Consider the following 5,486-nt stretch of genomic DNA (forward strand, 5'->3'; position numbering starts at 1 on the left):
TTTCTGTATGAGCCCTGGCTGGTGTAGCTCTGTGGATTGAGTGCCAGCCTAAAAACCAAAGGGTTATTGGTTCCATCCCCAGTCAGGGAGGGCACATGCCTAGGTTCCGGGCCAGGTCCCCACTAGGTGACAACCTAGAAGCAACCGCACATCGATCTTTCTGTCCCTCTCTTTTGCCATTTCTCTCTGTCTAAAAATAAATAAGTCTTCAAAAAAATTTTATATATGTGATAATTGGAGGAATTTTCCATGAACTAGATTCTGGCTCCAAACATTTCAAACCTGGTTTCTTCTCCATAATCTACATGCCACTTATATCAAGATATGACCTCTGGCCCTACAACTTTGGGTCATAATGCCAGATGACTGCACCCAATAGGTAATAGGGATATTCTTTTTTTATTTAAAAATTTAAAACAATTGATTTTAGAGAGAGTGAGAAAGGGAGAGAGGGATACATCACACCGTCATTCCACTTATTCATGCATTCATTGGTTTTTTTCTGGTGTGCCCTGACTAGGGATCAAATCTGCAACCTTGGTGTATGGGGATGACACTCTAACCAACTGAGCTTAGTTGGTCAGGGCCAATTCTTGAAAGCCATTTCTATACCTGTATGTCTAGCATTAACAACTATAATGAAAATGACTGTAGGCTTTGGCCAGCTAGCTCAATTAGTTAGAGCATCATCCTAATATGCCCAAGGTTGTAGGTTCAATCTCAAATGAGGGCACATACAACAGCCAATTAATGCTCAAATAAGTGGAAAAACAAAGCGATGTTTCTCTCTCTCTCACATCAATAAAAAAAGTCGATTGTAAATTGCATAAATTTAACTCAATAATTACATCCCAACTCAATTTCCTCTTAGATTCCCAAAATTCCCAACAAGTGGAAGATATTGGAGAGAATCTGCATGAAAAAACATAAACACATGACTCTTAAACATTTGTTACTAAAATATCTTTTGCAAGTTTTATAGTTACCACATGAACACATTACTATAGCCCTTCCCAGAGTCTTGAACAAAGCTTCTGTAAGTAAGGGGTCCTGAAGGTTGAGCTTAATTAGCTTCATGGTAAATCCTTATCTCTTCATGTAGCAGTACTGTTGTGACTGTGGAGTCATGTGATCAGGATTCAAATCCTAACCTATCACTCTGGAGTTCTAGCCAACTCTGTGTGTTCCACAGGTTGGGAGCAGCCTCAGTTTGCACTTTCTCACATTAGAAAATAGTGGAAAGGTAACTGCCACATGAGTAGATAGTCCCTTCTCCAACCCACTGCCCATCACCACAATCCATCATCCTTCCTCTTTTTCTTTCTGCCTTTAGGTCTCAGCTGTCCAATATGAGTGAGGAAATTGGGACCAACAGAGTCTTCCAGCAAGAAGCTTTGTATGGGAGTCACAAACACCTACTAACTACAATGGATAAATTTCAAACTTCTTGCTCTAGCTGCAGGACCCGGGCTGGTATTACGGAAATCAACCTTCTTGGTGCTGCCTGTCTACTCCCAATGCTTTCTTAGGCTATTTGATTTCCTCACATAGAATACTTTTTTCTTGGTATTTCATTTTGGAGTGAGCTAACTGTGGTTTTGTTGGGTGATAGGTTAGCTAGGAAAAGGCAGACTAAGTTTTCATTATCAATATCATCATCATTTATCTTACGCTAAATATTCTATTGTTAGCTTATTGTGCTAGGCATTGTGGGGATTCTCAAATAGGCATGATATGTGGAACTTTTCTGGAAGACATGATGGATATAAAGATAAATAACCACCAGCTAGTGTACACCAAGTGTCCAGCCATAGTTTAGACCTGGGGTTACAAACTCAAATGCTTACATGAGCCAGGCTTACATGAGCCAGGCACATATATGAGTATGGTGAGCCACACGTAAGAATAAAACTTGAATGCATGCCCTAACTATAGGGCTAGCTGTTATCAACTCCAGCCCATTCTTGCTAGGAGGAAATGTAGACTGAGTGTTAATATATCTTCCAATTTTTCAAGAGAAGCTATAAATTCAGATTTTTTTAATGTCCAAATTGCTGACTTGTAAATTTGGAGGCTAACTGAAAACAAACCTTAAAAAATCACCTTGTATTTTGTAGACTGGCCTGCAACCTCCACTTTAGTTTCCAGAAAAGTTAGAAAGGAAGAGGCAGCCATGGAAAAGTGCAGTTGCAGGAAATACAGTACTTTTTGAAGGGAGGGAGGCTTAAATTGACCTTAAGTAGAACAGAAGTGAGAGGCTAAGTGAAGGTAAGGGAAAAACTATGTTAGGGAGACCCCTAAAGGAGTGAGAAAAGAAATTCAACCAGGAAAAAGTCCACAGGTTATGGAAAGAGTAAACATCATAAACGTGGATTGGAGCAAGATTATGAAGGGTCTTGAATGTTAGGAAGGCATTTGAATAATATTTCAGGGACCATAAGGATTCCTTGAAGGCTTTGAAATAGGACAAAAAGGTAGAGGATGTGACATTTGCAAAGTTGTGTTTCAGAAAGCCGGACCTAGAGGTAATGTTGAGCAGGAGTGATCACAATGAAGAGTTAATGGAAGCATCAAAGAGTGACCCCTTCTAGATCCTACGTATTATCCCTAGGGCTCTTGTATTTTATTTATTTATTTATTTATTTATTTATTTATTTATTTATTTATTTATTATGTATGTATTTAATTTATTTATCTTTAAAAGGGAAGGGAAGGAGAGAAGGAGAGCAATATCAATGTATGGTTGCTCCTGGTGCATCCCCTGCTGGGAACTGGCCCCTGCTGGGAATTGGCCTGCAACCCAGGCATGTGCCCTGATGGGGAATCAAACTGCGATCTTTTGGTTCACAGGCCTGTGCTCAATCCACTGAGCTACACCAGCCAGGACAGGCTCTTGTATTTTAACTTATCAGATGCTGGTTGTTTTTCAAAGCCTAGTAACATACTTGACCCTACCAACCCCTCCACCCCCTGCTGCCATCAATTTTTTAAAAAGGTGGGAGAAACATTTTTCTCAGTTCCTTGTTTCCCACCCAACTTCCCAATTTATCTTCATTGCGAAGTTCCTTGACAACTTTGTTACCTCACTTGTACTCTTCAATATATTTCGTTTGGATTTATGTCCTCATGGCTTCTCTGAAATTACTGTGGTAGGGGCATTAGTTTTAACTTGGATAGATTGGCTCTCTGCTCCTTTTATTCAACAGACAGCCACATCTTCCTGCATAGTGCCATCTGCAACCTTGAGACATGATGGTGGATGTCAAAGTGAATGGATTTGGCTGTACTGGGTGCCTGGTCAACAGAGCTGCTTTTAATTCTGGCAGAGTGGATATTGTCACACTCATTGACCACTTCATTGACCTCAACTATGTGGCATACATGTTCCAGCATGATTATACTCATGGCAAATTGAAAGTCACAGTCCAGGCTGAGAATGGGAAGATTGTCAGCAATGGAAAGTCCATCTCTGTCTACCAGGAGCTGGATCCCACCAACATCAAATGGGGGGATGCTGGGGCTAAATATGTTGTGGAGTCCACTGGTGTCTTCACTACCATGGAGATGCTGGGGCTCACTTGAAATGTGAAGCTAAGAGGGTCATTATCCCTGCCCCTTCTATAGATGCCCCCATGTTTCAGATGGGTGTGAATGATGCCAAGTATGACATCTCTCTCAAGATCGTCAGCAATACCTCCTGCATCAGCCAAGGTCATCCATGACAGCGTAGGCATTGAAGATGGACTCATAACAATAATCCAGTCTCCTGCCAACCAGGAGACTTTAGATGGCTCTGCCGGGAAGCTGTGGCATAATAGCTGAGGGGCTGCCAAGAACACAATCCCTACTTCTGCTGGTGCTACCAAGGCTGTGTGTGAGGTCATCCCTGAGCTGAATGGGAAGCTCACTAGCAGGACCTTCGGTGTCCCCACTCCCAATGTGTTAGTTGTGGATATGAACTGCTACCTGGAGAAAGCTGCCAAATACAATGACATCAAGAATGTGGTGAAGCAAGCATCAGAGGGCCCCCTCAAGGGCATCCTGGGCTATGCTGAGGACCAGGTAGTCTCCTGAGACTTTAGCAGTGACATCACTCCTCTACATTCAATGCTAGAGCTGGCATCACCCTCAATGACCAGTTTGTCAAGCTCATTTCCTGGTATGATAATGAATTTGGTTATAGCAACAGGGTGGTAGACCTTGTGGTCTATGTGGCCTCCAAAGAATAAGAGAGTCCTGGACCAACAGCCCTAGTGAGAGGAAAAGAGACCTTCAACTGCTGGAGTGTCCTTGCCCCAAATCAATCCCCTGACACACTGAGAATTTCCTGAGCTCCACAGTGTTCAACTCAGACCTGAAGAAAAGGAGAGGCTTAGGGAGCCCTACCTTGTCATGCACCATTGATAAAGTCTACTGTACCTGACCAAAAATAAAAATAAAAATAAATTAGATAGATCATATTCAGTGCATATTTTCCCTCTTATCATTATCCAGTATTTATTGATACTTTATTATGTATGAGGCTTTGTGCTAATAGCTTTATATACATCATCTAGTTGAATCCTCACAGTAACTCTATTACATAATATTATTAACCTCTTATTACAAATGCTTATAAAGTTTTAGTGATGTGCCCAAGGTGTCATTGGTGAAAGTGGCAAAGTCAAGATTCATGGGTAGGTCTGTGCAACCCCAAATCATGATGCAATCATTGGCCCTTATTCACCATTTTCTACTTCTTTAAACTCCCCCTCTCATGGTTCAAGGACAAAATTCTTAGTTTCTTTCCAAATTCTCTGGCTGCCGGTTCTCTAGTTCCTTTGCAGGCTTTCTTTCTCTATTGTTTACTTTTTTTATGCTCCCCAGGATTCTCTTCTCAGCCTTCATGGTGTCACACTCTGCATTCTCTTCCTGGGTTATTTCATCCATTTCCTTGGTTTTGACTATTAATTAATTGTATGTCAATTAATTATATGTGGTGATGCTCAGATGTGCTTGTTTCCCAGATTTCTGTCTAACCACATATAGAAATCTTTAGTTGGATGTTTCAGAGCCACTTTATTATTTTTTTTTTAGATTAAAAAAATTTAGAGAGAGGGGAAGGGAGGGAGAAAGAGCGTGAAAGAAACATCAAATGGTTGGCCCTCACATGCCCCCAGCTGGGAACTTGATTCACAACTCAGGCATGTGCCCTGACTGGGAATAGAACCAGTGGCCTTTTGCTTTACAAGCTGACACTTAATCTATTGAGCCACACCAGGCAGGGCCAGAGCTACTTTAAATTCCATGTACCAAAAACTGAAATTATCACTCTGTCCCCACCAGCTCTTCTCCTGAAGTCTTCGTCTCAGTGAACAGTGCCACCCACCATCAACCCAGTTACTGAGGTTAGAAATGTGGAAGTAATGAGGAGTCCTCTTTTCCCACCCACATCCCATCTTCAAATACTTATAAAATCCTACTACTGAATTTACCTCTTAGCTATT

The 5,486-nt window shown here is 41.4% G+C and overlaps 1 pseudogene; it reads left to right on the top strand.

Annotated features, from left to right (window-relative positions):
• Window positions 1-3,252: 3,252 nt before the first annotated feature.
• On the top strand, window positions 3,253-4,229 carry LOC119055076 (glyceraldehyde-3-phosphate dehydrogenase-like; annotated as a pseudogene).
• Window positions 4,230-5,486: the final 1,257 nt, after the last annotated feature.

The sequence above is a fragment of the Artibeus jamaicensis genome, unplaced genomic scaffold, assembly GCF_021234435.1.
Source record: "Artibeus jamaicensis isolate MK-2021 breed Jamaican fruit bat unplaced genomic scaffold, CSHL_Jam_final contig_475, whole genome shotgun sequence".
Taxonomy (NCBI): domain Eukaryota; kingdom Metazoa; phylum Chordata; class Mammalia; order Chiroptera; family Phyllostomidae; genus Artibeus; species Artibeus jamaicensis.